The sequence below is a fragment of the Heliconius melpomene genome, chromosome 21, assembly GCF_056956725.1.
Source record: "Heliconius melpomene rosina isolate 202511_hmr_F chromosome 21, ASM5695672v1, whole genome shotgun sequence".
Taxonomy (NCBI): Eukaryota; Metazoa; Arthropoda; class Insecta; order Lepidoptera; family Nymphalidae; genus Heliconius; species Heliconius melpomene.
In genome coordinates this window covers 9422219-9439325 of record NC_140409.1, presented here as the reverse complement: position 1 = coordinate 9439325, position 17107 = coordinate 9422219, and the positions used below count along the sequence as shown (strand labels likewise).

The 17107-nt window shown below is 31.7% G+C and overlaps 1 protein-coding gene across 2 annotated transcripts in view; it reads right to left on the bottom strand.

Moving 5' to 3' along the window:
- pico (ras-associated and pleckstrin homology domains-containing protein pico) overlaps positions 1-17107 on the bottom strand; it is a 79325-nt gene that overhangs the window by 48624 nt on the left and 13594 nt on the right. The window lies entirely within an intron of this gene.

Genomic DNA, 17107 nt, shown 5'->3' with positions numbered 1-17107 from the left:
GATAGGCAGAGGGAACCTAGTGTTAAGACACTCCGTTCCCCACTTTCTGCTGAATTTTGCCTCGACGCCAGAGCGAAGAAATGGAAATATAAATGTAAATAAATATTTCACTTCCTCGAGTGGGGATCGAACCCACAACCGTCGCGTTACAGTCACCTTGGACCGCTGCGTCACGAACCTCATGACAATGAGGCTGGATAGTGTCGAATAAAAAGGTCAAGGCCTAAAAGTACTTTATTTTATTTTGTAATTTATAATGTAGAGTTTTACTTTCGCAGGAAGAGATGTTAAGCGAATGCTACACTGAATTTTTTACTAATAAATATTTTATTTTCTAAATTTGTATATTAATATTAAAGAATTTAACTAATAATTAAAAATAATATTACCATCATACAATTAAACACATTTAAATTGGATATATTTTTACTATAATTAATTTTATGGACAACTATTAGTTATTTTAAACATTATAGACAAAAAATATATTGTCATTCTTATTTATTTATGAGATTTTATTCTGAAATCGTCACCTTTTACATTTACAAGATGTTTTAAGGCCTATTTCTATTACAATTATACATAGAATTTAATATATTATTACAAAAATGTAAATAGTTTAACAATTATCACTTCTACTCTTCCTTTTTCTATGTAGCATCAGCATTATCATTCTACATCAACGTGTTATGGCAAGACTGCTAGCCATTCCAAGCGACTAGCGCCATACAATGCCAGCTTCCACATCCATATTTATTTGTTAATAATATATTTTAAACCCTTTATAGATTTATTGTGCTCCATGTACGTGCATGGAATTATAACGGAATAACAAAATATCATACCTGTTTATAAAAACACACAAATATGACTGAAATTGAAATAACTTAATGTTTTAAGTTAGGCAAAAACAATAATGAATTATCTCTCTCTTTCTCTATCTTAACTCTATTTCAGTATACAGATATTTTAATAATATATGAGGCCGTCGTAGTAAGGGGCACAAGGGTGCGACTAACGCGACGGTTGTGGGTTCGATCCCCACTTGTGGGTATGAATTATTATTTCTTAATATTTTCACTTTCTCGTTTTACCCTCTGTACAAAGGCAAAAAGCCCTGCGTTGAGTTCCTCCATTCAACACGCAGTGCCTCGAAAAATTTGGCGGAAATTGGAGAACAGAGTGTCTTATCACTAGGTGCCCTCTGCTTACATTAGATTTATTTTTAATTTATTTTACAATTTAGTAGATAATATTTATTGAAGCACATAAATCGAACCGTTATCATATTTCAAATGGGTAATAGTTAGGAAGGAGTTCAAGTTAACAGAATTAACGGATATCCCTCACTCGATAGGAGATAAGCGCGTCCGTTAACAGCTCCACTACCAATTTGCTTTGCGGGGAGTAGTCAGTGCAAAGTATTCGTGTCTCTCTAATTGTTTTAGTTAAAACATAATATGGACAAGCGTTCTTGTTTTTATATAAATTTACTAGAGACTCAAACTATGTAGTCTCTATTTTTATATTAAAGCCAAAGAATAATATTCAAAGTTTCATCATAATCGTTTAAGTAGTTTTGGCGTGAAAACGTAACAAATTAACTAACATTCAAATGGATAATATTATATGCACAAATCATGATATAGGAACAAATTAATTAATGAAAAATAAATTATTTATGTCCAGTATTTGTTCCCTTTCCTGTTTTAATTTCAATTTCTTCAAATAATCGTTTGACATTAAAGTTATTCCTAATCGATTGACTTTGCGTTAATAATAAGGTATCTGGCATCTAATTGATTTAATTAAAGGATGAAAGTAGCCGTTGCCTTAATAAAGCAACAATTATTTATTTTAATAAATTAATAAAATAATGCAAAAAAATGTTGTAGAATATTGTTGAAGAAGTACCTGTGAACTTTTAATATGTATAATTTTCGTAAATGATATAATATGACGATTAAAATCTACATAATATATTGTGAGACAACACATATCTATATATTTTTCAATGTTCCGATACTTAACTTTGGAGAACGGAGTGTTTCAATATTTTCAATATTACGTTATCTCTACTCACTCTGACTATATGATACGGGAAATATCTACAGCTTAATTCTCATTTCTTTAACAATGTTATAATTATGTTTATAGTTCTTACTTACAACAAATATAGGGCAAAATTTACACATTTTACACAAAAAATACAGAAACAATATGAAAATGAAATATTTCATTAGGTACTTTAATATTATCTATTACTTTATAATACAATATACATTATATATGTATAAGTAAATAAAATAAATAAAATCAGCTTCACGCTGTATCCCGCATATAGCAGGGTAGGCTCAACACGCAATGCCTTCAGAATTCGGCAGAAAGAAAGGAGTGTCTTAACACTAGGTTCCCTCTGCCTACCCTGCTATGTATAAGTAACATACTATTATATCACAAATATTCTAAAACTTAAATAATACATAGAAATAAATGCTTTTACCTCTTGCTTTAAATAATATAGATAAAGTATATCACATAGATTAGACAGAAATTTGAGACACTTATAATTCGTTTAGCCACGTGGGTGTTCGATATCTATATGGGGAAATCTTTGTATATTCTTCAAGTTACTATGTTGCAACGGATAAATTATTACTTAATAGTAATTTAATAGTTACGCCTAAGGCGGAGAGGCGGTATGCGATACGAAACGGAAATGCCTGGCCCACACTTTAGTAAGTCGCGCGGGCGCGAGGTTATGTGCATAATATAATGTGGAATTAATGTTAATCAATTATATATATAGTAAATATTGGTTTTTGCATCTATTAATTATTACTTTTTTATAACAAAAACTTTTTCAAGAATTAATTGTTAGGTATGCTTGGATATTTCACTTTTTAATAGTTATCTCCATAGAATTTCTTCAGCTTCAGCTTCACGCTGTAACCCGCTCACGGCAGAGTTAAGACATTCCCTTCCCCAATAGTACAATTTACAATTTTCTACAATTTCTTATAGTCTAGTATTAACACAAGAATAGCCTTTATAGGTGTAGTGTCCATATATCTAGGGTATCCATTGTAATAATAAATTCATGCAATTGTGACTTTCAAGAATTTATAACTTAAAACTCGAAATATGTGCAATAAAAATAACATTAGATGTATATTTGTAGAGGGAATCTTCTTAAAATTCTATTTAGAAATGTTGCATTTAAGACTGGCCTGGAAAAGTTAAAACAATTTTTAATTTGAAACGGACTCGAAATATATTCACCTTAGACATACATAATAGAATACGAACGCAAATCAATATATTAAATAAAAATACTTCAAACAGGCAGAGCCGCGGGTAGTATACAAATAAAAATCAGCTTCAAGCTGTATTTATTTATTGTTAGAATAATAAAAATCTGTAAATACACTAATACTACTTATAAACGGAATTACGTAGGAAACTAGTTTTTGTGAAGTTCGTTTTAGAAGGTATCCATACAATATCTATGACTATACTATAATATTAATGTTTACAGAAAATTAATTCAACTAAACAATACAATAATAATTAATACACTATAATATTTACTGTTATAGTATACACGTATAAATAAGATATCCAAACGATGAATAAGATCTCTTAGATGTAAATATAACTAAGCGCTATTTCATACCTGAGTGTGGTAGGTATTCTCTAGGAAACCTTAACGTGATATGAATTAGTAAGCAATCATCTGCATCACGAACTATGATATATATGATATGATGGATATAGGTACCTTATAACGTATTGTTATGCAACCGCACATACACAGGTCCATTTGTGTATGTATAATTCAAACTAATTAGATATATCTATCTATTAATTAACAATTAGTACTTAGGAATGGAATATTACTATCAATATAATTATTTATTCTTATCAGTCTATAGGGAACTTTTGTTTATATTTATACCTAGTTTATATGTGTGTTAATATGTTTGTGTCATTTACATATTTCATTATTGTAATTTATTTATTTATCATTTATATAGTAGATATATACATTTCATGGAATTTATATATTTTATAGTAAGTATATGTATTTAGTATATTTATATGAAAGCTGCCGCTGCCGTCGACTGAACTGGTAAGGAGTTTTGGTGTAATATTCACTCCTATCCCTTTGTCGACGGCATATTTTAAAACTAACAGTCGATGCTTGCCACTCGATTGGCTTTCCATACGTTCCATTGTTTTCTTTATTTAATCTTTAAAAATTAGTATTTATCACGTTCTGTTTCATATATATGTTTATAGTTGACTAGTTGACGTTCTTATATGCTGTACCGTGCTAAATTGTGATTTATTAATTAATTATATGTACATTTAAAGTAGTGTTGATTAATCTTAGTGTTAAACGTGAGTAGACTGTTTATTCATTTCCATACAAAATACATATCTGTAGTATCGTGCGGAGACGTCGATGGGGATAAAAAAATATAAAAGTTAAGTCACAAAATTTTTCATTTTTAGGGTTTCGTACCTCAGAACAAAAAACCTTTATAGGATCACTTCGTTGTCCATCTGTCAAGACCAATATCTCGAGATTAGAGAAATTAATATCAAATATTCTGGTTTACGGTTTCTTGGAGAATAGAAAAAATAAAACTTCTTAATCGACGCAATCAAAAGGTATTGCATTTTGTATAAAAATCACTTCGTAATCAAAATGTATAGGGTACTTCCCGTGGAAGTACAATTATAAATTTTGTCAGAAAGTGTTTCAACTTTTATAAATAACGTTCCCGTAAATCTACAATCATGAAATTTCTATGGAAGCCTCGGTGGGCGACACCGACTCGCATTTAACCAATATTATATATTTATATCGTTGTTCAACAATATGTATTTATATTGTTAGTCAACGCAAAAATAAAAGTGAAAATTATTATTAATTTTAATATTTCATAGAAAAAAAAATTACCAACTTATATTTGTAGTTCATCTCTTACAATATAAGTGCATCCAAACTAAATTTTTCCAGCTTTTAAGTTGTACTTCCCGTTGACCTACAATATTGAATTTGGTACGGAACCCTCGGTCAGCGAGTCCGACACGCACGTGACCGGTTTTTCTTTTATTCTTTGTTATTTAGGTATATACAATTATAATTAGTACAAAACTTTGAAAAAGCTATTTATTATTTATGACTATTATATTACAGTTAATTTAACAGGTACAGATTAATAATCTAATACTTTAGTAATAATAATATTACAGACTTAGACGTTTTCATTTTAATTTCTATTAAAGCCCGTTGCCGGCAAATGTGGGACTAATTGTTAAGTAGAAATATTTGCCCTTGTAACGGATAGCAGAATCAATTGTGTTGGCATGACTAGCAATCATTGTAAGCCTTAGAGGCGAGTGTGTATGTTCAATACATTAATGAGCGCCCTGTGTTTTTATTCTAAAATTTTAGAGGAACAAATATTTTTTAACTAACTGCGCGAAGCAAAGGTGTCCACGTATCTTAGATATATGTATTTTAGAATTTCGTTAATTACCTTAATAATAAAAGCCAAATCCCGACTGCATACAAACTAAAAATTAAAAAAAATAAAAAATTGTGTCAATAGTAATAATAGGTATTTAATATTTACACCAGTGAAATTTATTATAATCGATACATACAACAATTTCTTTTTGCTAAATACTAAGATTTACGGCTACGAGCCATTCTTTAAAAAAAATCTTCCCAAAGGGACCTGTAAAATTTAAATTTTCTATTCAGAATTTACTTCTTTTTTTTTTTACTTTTTGCCCTTTGCTTACGTATATATATTGGTCACTCCAGTAGTTAAGAACACCTTAACAACGCTTACTAATCTTCTTTTTTTTCGATTATCTAAATAATAATAGTGTATAACTTATAGTTTATAAAACAAAAAAAAAACTCCACGAAAGTCATTGACCTATTATTATATCTACACAAAGACTTTCGTCAATATTTCAGTGGTGCAAAATCGGCTTTGTAGCTTATACAACATGCCTTAACTCGTGATGGTGTTCGTTTAATGCGGTCCATTCAACGCTAAGCACGTTACGCTCGATTGTTGGCTCCGAAAGCGACGGAAGGATGTCCCGCTGCTGGCGTGCCTAGAATAGAATTATATTATTCAATATTATAGATATATACTAGCCGCCGTGACTTCCCCATCCGCGTTCACGTTTATAGCTAAAAGTTTCTAATTCTTTTTTCTGAAGAACCGATGCCGCTCCCTTTCTAAAAACATCACTGTAAACCCATTTTCAGCCGCTATCATCGTTCACTGTCAAGAATATGATGTATGTGAAATGACATATGGTTTAAACGCACAACATTGCTTGTATTTTTTTTCAGATTTATCCCCCCCTAGGTAAGTAAAGGGAACCTAGTGTTTCCCATAAATGTAAAAGAAGTTTCACATCTATGGGTAATCAAACCACAACTGTCGCGCTTATGCTTGTGTCAATGCGCCAAAATCAGCTTATATTTTTTTTATTATTATAATCTTGTAGAATTTATATAGGTACTTAGGTACGTATTATTAGCCTAATAGATTAATTACTTCAACAAGTTTCACATTTATATGCTGATTGAGAAACATTTATACAGTTAATGTATTGCAACATCCATATAGAGATAACCTACGTACTAGAAGTGTTTTATTTTCTTTGTTTATTCACAATGAATGCTTGATATTTCCAACACTACTTATAAGAGTAGTTAGTTCTCAAGTAGTATTAGTTTCTTGTGTATTAAATATAAATTGTTTTGTTTCTTTGTTCGTTTTCACCTTTTTATAACCTACGAAAATTCGAAAAATAAGTTTACATGTAAATTATTTGGAGATTAACGAAGAACAAGTATAAATTAGTAAATAATTATAATTTTTGACAAAAAAAAACCGACTTTAACCGGATCTCATAATCTGAACCTAACCAAACTCTCGTCAAACTCCCCTTGAAGTGGTTCCTTTCCAATAAAAAAAGAATCATTGAAATCGGTTAGCCTGATATTGAGTTATTCGTCCACTTGTCGCGCACATTCTTAATGTAAATTTAAGACTTGCGTGATTTTCTCATGGATACCATTGTCAGAGATGAACGCTACTTCTTAGATGAAAAAAGAATCATCAAAATCGGTTTACCCAGTCAAAAGTTCTGAGGTTAACAAACATAAAAATATACAATCGTATTGATAACCTCATTCTTTTACAGAAGTCGGTTAATGATAAGTTCCTTCTTTTATAAAAGTCAGTTAAAAACAACCCACCACATATCACCATAGTGATGTTGACATTTGCAAAAGTGAGTAAGCTAAGTTAGCTAAATGAGTAATATTTCCATGTTTACTCACGCTGTCTCTGGGTTTACAAGCGAAGCGAAGCGAAGTACATTGCGTGACATGCATTAATCAATTTGAGGCAAATGTGGATCATGCGAGCCTCAATGAGGTCCTCGATTAGCCTAACCGCGTGTTCCCGTTCATAAGATACCGCAATTGTGCTGAACCTTGACGATATCATTGGTTTATACTTTTGAATCTTTTTAAATCGTTAAGTGTTGTTTCTTGTTTTAGAGTTTCGTAAAAACTTCAATATGTACCATTAAATTTTTTTTTTCAGCGTCACGCTGTAAAAGCTGTAAAAGGGTAGGCAGAGTGAGCCTAGTGTTCTTTTTTTTTTATGGAAAAGGACAAGGCAAACGAGCGTTCGGGTCACCTGATGATGATCACCGCCGCACACGACCCCGTGCAGCACCAGAGGAGCTACATGTGCGTTGCCGGCCTTTGAGGTGGGGATAGACGCGGTTTTTGAAGGTACCCATATCGTACCGACCTGGAAACACTGCCGCGGGTAGGCCATTCCACAGTTCGGTGGCGCGTGGAAGAAAATTCCTACGCTTCCTCCTTTCCGCCAAATTCTCATTGAAAGACGCATTGGGTGTTGAGTGGAAATTAAAATATTGAATATTTCATTTCTTCGAGTGGGAAGCGCCGCGACTGGCCTCATTTTATTTAGTTATCAATTATAATAATTTAATAAAAACAAGTCTGAGCCACTTGGTACCAATTATAGGAGCTGTTACTATTTCAGGCTTCGTCTCCATAAGACATTCTACGTTGACACAATAAGAGAATAATATCTCGATATCAAATTTAGTTCAAATAGTCAAAATATGTAAAAAAAACATACATGCATGCAGTTCGTGTTTATTGAAAAAGGAAATATTCATGTAATAGCATCCTAGTTGTGGATTTGTGTAAATTTTTGCTATACAAACAACAAGCGAGCTTGTATTTGTCTCTTCAGGTCAGGCGACAGGGGCGGAGAGGCGGCTACGTTATCTCTGCGATCGCCAGGGCTTGACCCACAAAACGTTCCAATGAATCAATTAACCGTTCAAGTAGATTTCGAGCTATAAACTTACACCATGGAATAGCGTTTTATCTTCGGTACACGATGTACATATAGACTGCTTAATTACTTTGGAGGCCCGAAAAGGATGACAATCGAGCTGTTTTTGTAATGCCTCGAAAATTTCAACGGAAACGTGAAGAGCGGAGTGTCTTAGCACTAGGTTTCCTCTGCCTACCTTCCTGTGCGGGATGTAATGTAAAGCGGAAATTATTAAAATAAATAGGTTATTATAGCGCACGCTTTAATATCGGTATTTAATCAAACAACCATTGCAGTCACTAGTTTGACGCACATCCTCACAAGATTGCATCGACAGTAAATAACTTGGACGTATGATTTACTATCAACGTTCTGAATATGGCATTACTGTAGTAGTAATCACTGTACTTTAATTATATTATGTGATGTCCGTTGTAAATACTAATAAAGTATATATGTAGGAGATTGCTCGCAAATGACTCTTACTGGATCTGTGGGCAATTCTGTGGGTTAATGCAAGCAGATATAACGGAGCAGATTCGTGACACTCGTCCTTCCTTTCTCCTAAACATCAGAAGACCAAATCATTCCACGATCGTCAACTTCCTCCTTATTTTAAAATCGAACTTCACCGTCACATGTCGCGACTCTACTCAAGGCATAAGCCTCCACGCTATTGGTCAAATTACTACACTGGTCTAAAAAAAGTCAAGTTGCAATCTTTTAAACATATGTCAGCCAATCGTAATTCTACAATAATCAACAATTAGTGTCTTTTCGACCATTTCCTCCGAAGCTATACAAATGTGTTGACATATTGTCTTGTCTTTTTCTTTTTTACATGAACACAGCCAGTCATATTATAAACAGTTGCTACAGATAATAATATTAAAGCTAATCATTAAACATCTGTTACATATATATATATATATATATTATAATACGTCTTTTAGAATAGCAATTATTAATAATTAATTATAATTATATATTGAATACAATTTTAATCATAATATACCTACTTAAACTAATAAAATAATAAGAAATTAAAAAAAATATATATGAGTAATGTAACCACATAATTTTTAGGGTTCCGTTCAAAGATGGTAAAACGAGAACCTATTACTAAAACTCATGAACTGTGATCTTCAGACAGGTGAAATTGTTTAAGGTTGATTGGATGATGTACTTCTGTTGTCGCTGTAAAAACAAATACAAAAAAACAGAACAAAATAAATGTTTAAACGTGGTTTTTTTCCTCGTTTTTACAGACAATGGTATGGAACCTTTAAATTGGAGTGCGACTCGCTCTAGGCCAGTTTTAGATAAATAATCAATTAATTAACAAAAAAAAAATAATAATTCTTAAGATTATTTTACGTAATATTTACTAATAAGTACACGAATATTATACAATTGCTTTTATAACTTATCGGAGCACTACACATTCTTTAATGCATAAAGAAAAAATACAATTAATTTACAAGAATAAAAGATAAATCCAACAAGACTTGGGAAAATAATAATATATGTATTATACAGTTTATTAATTGTTTTTGATAAAACTTTTGTTGCACAATCTATTGTTACAATAAATTGTTATTTATTTCAATGTCACCGCCTCATGCGTATGGCAATGTAACTTATTATGAAATATCAAAGGTCTACTAGTGCAAAGTACTGTGTAAATAAATATTAAAGACAATTTTTGAGAAAAAGAAAAAAAGAAGAAGAAGAGAGAGAACTCATTCTGATTATAAGACAAGGCGTGTCGTTGAGTTACGCCATTTAACTCGTAATGTCTCGAAAATCTGACGGAAAATAGTAACAGAATGTTTTAAAACTAGGCTACCCTCTGCCTATTTTGCTATATGAGGATATCCCTCGCTTTTAGTCTCCCGCGTGAGACTAAAAAGCCATTAACATTTTTTAAATAATATTAGATTGAGAAAATGTTTGAATATAAAGAATTTTGACAAGAAATTATAAATATATCAACAAACAAAGATTTAAACAAACTGTTTTCCTAATTTCCTTTGTTTCACATCCCAAAATATTACGTTAAAAGTGTAATTTCAGTAATCCCTACAAATTCACGTCATAGTTCTAGTCCTTTAAAGTGCACAAGTCGCTAGCCAAGATTGCTATTAATAGTAAAGAATTTTAAACGGGCACGGCTAAGCGAAAGCGTGGTAGCTCGAGAGCGATGTTCTGATAATTTTATAGCCATCACACACTCAGATGAGAATGTTAGCTGAAAATTACTTTTGGGGAATCTCACTAAATCGACACATTAAAATCAAAAAGTCAGCTACACGTATCCCGCATATAGCAGGGTAGAGAGAAACTAGTGTTAGGACTCTCTGTTCCCCACTTTCTTTGCTAAATTTTTCGAGATATTGTGTTTTGAGTGGAGAAACTCAACGCCGACCTTTTCCTCGGTGTCAGAGCGAAGAAATGAAAATAGTAATAAATTCCATTCCATTCCCTCGAGTGGGGATCGAACCTACAACCGTCGCGTTACAGTCACACCCTTGTGCCTGCTCTACGACGCGCGACGGCCTGAAACTCAAATATTGACATGATAAACTTTAAACCAAACAAACAAAATACAAACATTAGCAAATTTTAATAATAATATATTTTTTTTGTGTTTATTGAAATAAAATATTATGTTCTGGAAATTCTATATAGTGTATGGTGATTGGTGATAAGTCACGCGCAGATGAAAGGTTTAACGAATATCAATATGTCCAACAATTTGGAGAAATTTAGTTATTCATTATTTACTAAATAAAAATATTTTATATTTAACCTTCAAACTAGTTTTATAACATACTAGCGGCCAGCCCGCGGCTTCGCCTGCGTGGACTACGTTATTATTAATTTCTGTCTCCATGAGTACCTACGTCCTATAAGTGAAGTTCATGCAATATCTGAGACTCCTAGCATTTGCAGTAACGAAGTTTCATACAAACTTTCAACCCCAAAAACAACCCCTTAGAAGTCGAATATTGCAAATTGCCGTCTTAGCGAGCACCTACGTCCTATAAGTAACTCCTATGCAAAATTTGAGATTCCTAGCACATGTAGTTTCTGAGATTTCGTGATGAGTGAGTGACCTTTCGATTTTATATATATAGATGAGTACATATGTTAAACAAATTGTAATTGTCATTATAAATATTCTATTTGTAAAACAACTGAAGAGTGCCTGAACAGGTGTTTTAGCATACCAATAAATAGTAAACGGTAACAGACCTAAGACCGGAGCTGAGTGTTGTGACAGCCATCCGGTTGAACATAGAGTATTGAAATATATGTAAATATTGCAGCCTACTTTGTACTGTTAAATATTGACGATATATTTTCTTTATTCAAATGGCATGGCAACTATGTGCTTAAATACACAAAAGAGTATGGCGTACAGCGACATCACTTATCCTAATTATTGTGAAATTTAACATGTTGATGAAGCAGTTATGTTTTATCTTAAAATAATAATTATATTTTAAAATCAGCTTCACGCTGTATCCCGTATCCCGCTATACAGCAGGGTAGGCAGAGCAAACCTAGTATTAATCACTCCGTTCCCCATTTTCCGCCAAATTCAGGGGGCACAGCGTGAGTGGCGGAACTCACTTGGCCTCCACACCAAAGAGAAGAAATGAAAATAAAAATTTAAATAAATATTTCACTTCCCCGAGTGGGGTTCGAACCCACTACCAGTCGCATTTACAGTCACACCCTTGTGCCTCTGCACCACCACTGGCATCAATTTACATTTACTTGTTTATAAGGCATAATCTAAGTACAGAATATAAGTTACTACGAGGTTACAAAGCTATTAACTTTCGCTCGTACATACCATTATTATTTTAATCCATTATGTAATAAATTATGGATGGATTGAAATAATAATACAAATATGTATGAACTCGGCAGCTATTATATCTATACTAATATAATAAAGCGGAAGAGTTTGTTTGTTTGTTTCTTTGAACGCTAAGGTCTCTGGATCTACTGGATCGATTTACTTTGTTTTTGTTTTGTATGAAAGCTGCATTCTTCAGAAGTGCTATAGGCTATATAATATTACATTACACACATGTACTAATAAATTAAAATACTTTCTAATTTGACATGCAATTTATTCTGCCATGTTAATAACAACCGTCGTTGCTAAGCACCGGTTTGCAAAGTTTCTTTGCTGTTTTAAGAAAACGTCACCCAAAATGAACTTATATTTTGATATTCATCCTTATAAAAATAAATATATAATATTTAATAAATATTCTTATAGTTCAAGCAGGCGTAGCCGCGTCCGGGTCCACTAGTGTACTAATAAAATAATTCGTTCACCTAAAAATGGCTTTAATAGTGAAAATGGCTATAATAGTGAAAAAGTAAATAGTTTTGTATAAATAAATTATTATAATTGTATAGTCAGAGTACATTATTTTATCAGCTTTTTTATCAGGTTTGCGCTCTATCCCGCACACAGTGGGGTAGGCAGGGGGAACCCAGTGTTAAGACACTCTCTTCCCCATTTTCTGCCGAAATCTGGAGGCATTGCGTGTTGAGTGGCAGAACCTAACGCCGCTTTGCCTCGACACCAGAGCGAAGAAATGGAAATATAAACGTTAATAAATATTTCACTCGAGTGGTGATCGAAGCCATAACCGTCGTGTTACAGTCACACCTTTGTGGCCGCTGCGCCCAATGGCACATATTAATAACTTGAAATAAAATTTAGAAATGCCGTTCATCTATATATATAAAATCGAAAGGTCACTCACTCATCACGAAATCTCAGAAACTACAAGTGCTAGGAATCTCAAATTTTGCATAGAAGTTACTTATAGGACGTAGGTGCTCGCTAAGACGGGAATTTGCAATATTCGACTTCCAAGGGGTTGTTTTTGGGGTCGAAAGTTTGTATGAAACTTCGTTACTACAAATGCTGGGAGTCTCAAATTTTGCATAGACGTCACTAGGACATAGTCATGGAGACAGAAATTAATAATAACATAGTTCACGCGGGTGAAACCGCGAGCGGGTCGCTAGTTTCTTTATAAGCTTCGTAAATACGAGTAAAGCACAGGTAGATCACTCTTTAACCGTTGGTACAAAGGTAGTCAAATAAGGCGCGCTCGTAAACGTGATATTATGTGGCGCAGTGAGCAGCACGTGGGTGGACTGGATCGGGATTTGAACTCAGATGCACTTTGATGACCTATTTCGATGTAAAAACGTTTTTGATCCCTGTTTTTGACATATTTAAAATATAATTTCTTTTCAATATATATCAGTTTATATATATATATATATCAGTTTATATATCAGTTTTTTATATATGTATAGTATATAATTATTTTGTGTTATATAATATTTTCATAGGCTTTTAACGTTAAGTTGTATACTCTGGAGATTTTTTTTGTGTTAGATTGTCATCGAGGAAGATGATTTAAATAGTCAGCGCCACTTTAAATGAAACCACAGTTTTAACTACTCTATAAAAGCCTAATATAATTCGGAAAAAAAAAAAATTCTCAAAAAAGAAAAAGATTCTTTCTAAATAAAATAAATAATAAAATTATCGTTTTAAAATAAAACGACATTTGTAAAGTATAACATAGGCACCCACACACGTGTCAAAGCGGCAACGTCGCATACGTATGTGTGCGTCACACGAAATACAGATATGGATAAAAATCGTGAAATGAAAAAAAAATCCTACGTCCAAACTGTTTAGGTACCTTGATTATTTTTTTTGCTCCGGGTTTGAAATATTTTACTCTATATGCAGTTTCAGTAAAAGAAGCGCTGCCTCTTCCACCCTGTATATATTCTAAATACTGAGTAAGTACTTTATTACTTAGGAACGTTAGTGTGTCACGTGCCACACTAAGAAAAAATTATATTATATTTGAAGTAAATTGAACATTCAAAAATGCAGGTTTACATATATTTAAGCAATCTATATCATCTTTCAAATTGCAAACAAAATAAATTAATTTTTAACAAAAAGAAAAACCGACTTCTAACAACAAACTAAAAAGTGAAAAATAATTATATAAAGATTTTATAATTTTGAAGTCGGTGTCAAATCTAATTACTAAGCCTTTTTGTTTTACTTTGCACCGACTTCAAAATTATAAAATCTTTATATAATTATTTTTCACTTTTTAGTTTGTTGTTAGAAGTCGGTTTTACTTTTTGTTAAAAAATAATTTATTTTACGATTTTTAGTGATGGGTAGATCTTACAATGATGCTTCTTGAACGAGTGGTGATGGTGGTGGTAGTGGTTGTCAACGAGTGGTTGTGATTGTTCTATGTAAAACTTCATTTAATTAGGTATTATTTTTGTGCAAAGTTACATTTTGGTATATTGACAAGAACATACATAAAAAGTATTCGGGTAAATTCGGAATCTCCCTTTTTTGAAGTTGTTTGAAAATGAGAACATCCTCTTTTTTGAGATTGGTTGAAAAGAAATGCAACGATCAGGAATCTCATTTCTGACATCAATTTAAAAAGTTTTTGCTTGTAACTATTACAGTATAATCAATTTTTTACCAAAAAAAAACAAACTTTCTCAATTTTCTCCGGATCCCATAATCGAAACCTAACCAAACTTTCACAAAATTATCCTTGAAGTGTATCCTTTCAAATAAAAAAAGAATCATCAAAATCGGTTGGCGCGACATTGAGTTATTCGACTATTGGTCGCGCACATGCATAATGCAAATTTAAGACTTATGTGACTTTCTCATGAATACCATTGTCAGACATGGACCAAAAAAAAATGGGACCATTCGGGAAGCTATACCTTTCAAACAAAAAAAAATTATCAAAATCGGTTCACCCAGTTAAAAGTTATGAGGTAACAAACATAAAAAAAAAAAAATACAGTCGAATTGATAACCTCCTTTTCTTACAGAAGTCGGTTAAAAAATACCTTTCCTCTTAAATAATTATCAATAAATTAGAAATTAGTATTTATGTTTTGTGACAGTTAAAATCATGTTAAAATTTTTGTGTTCTGTTTCTTTTATAGTATAAGTTTTTTATTTCTTTTTCTTTTTTCTGAAGTGTAAGTAATGTTAGTGTAGAAGGATTTGTATTGTGTTTGTTTTCTTTTATTTTTAATTCATGCATGTCAAGTTAGCCTGTAAGTGCGGTATACAATTAATGTGTAACGTACTCATTTAAGATTGTTAAAGAAATATGAAGAATATTAAAGAGATAGAAGAAATAAAATAAACATAATAAATAAATAAAACTAAACTAGACAATATTTCTAAAAACACATACAGAAAGCAATTGAAATAGTACGAGTTTTGATGACATCTGCATGTTGTAATACAAGTAATTGAATAAAATATATAATAGAAAAAGTTATACTATATATTTAACGTATCTAAAACTTGCTTCAGTTATTCCATAAATTAGAGCGTCCATGTGAAAATAGTCCGATAATTTTCACGAATAACTATGGGAAAATTATTGAGAACAGCTAGCTATCTATAAATAGTGAAATAACATCTTTAGTACCTGCTTACAAGATTTAAAATGCAATTTCACTCTTTAATTTCATATATATTGACTCCACACAAGGTCATATGATCAAAAATCTATCATATAGTTCTTCAGCATATAGTTCATTTTAAACTTCATATAAGTTCATATATTTATTGTGAATTTTGAACGCCACTAGTTCAGTAGTCCTTTAGTGGACATGATATTATTAGGGATTAGAATAGTATTCAATTTTTCGAAAAGGAGGTTCCATAATTTAATTCGAAGTAATTAATATTATTTAATACAACTTAGTTATTGTTTAAGTTTGTGCATATAAGTAATGTTTTGAAGTGGGTTCTATTTTTCTTTGAGAAACCACCTGAAACCTGAGATCCTAGTATTAAGAAACTCCGTTCTCTACTTTTCGCCGAATGGTGTGTGGTAGAACTCAAAGACGCGCTATGATTCCAGCTTCAGCTGCAGCGAAGAAATGAAAATATTTAATATTCAATTCTCCCTAGTGAGAATGGAACCTACAACCATCGTCCTTAATGCAGCACGCTTGTTGTTTGCGCTACAATGGCCCCTAAAAAAACATTTATAATTTTATCATTTATTTATCATAATAAAAGATATTTTTTTTATTATTCAAAATTGAGAATTCATAATTGAGTAATTATTTGCCTGTAAACAAGAAGTGGTGAGTGGACTGTCTATTCAACCTAACACTAAGTCTCTGCTGTAGTCATGAACGTGAAAAAAAGTATAATAATAGATAATTTTCGTTTTTTTAATAATAATTGTCATATAAATGTTCATTTTAATTATGCTTGTGTCGACCTTAATATGAGGTCATCGTCCTTACTATCTACTCTTATTGATATTGTCATATTTAGGCCACCTAACGCGTCTCAAACTATATAAAATATACATATTTCTTAGACAACTTAAATACTTTGGAATGTTATAACAAATTATTATTTTGTTTTTCTTACATATTTTTTATCATTATAATAAAAAACAAGCCGTGAATTTTTATTTACGAGTAAATTAAATTATTCATTTTCAGTCAATTTTTATTTATTTATTAAATGAATAACTCCTTTTGACATGCATTCTCCTATTGTATAATATGTATAATCACTTTATCACCCT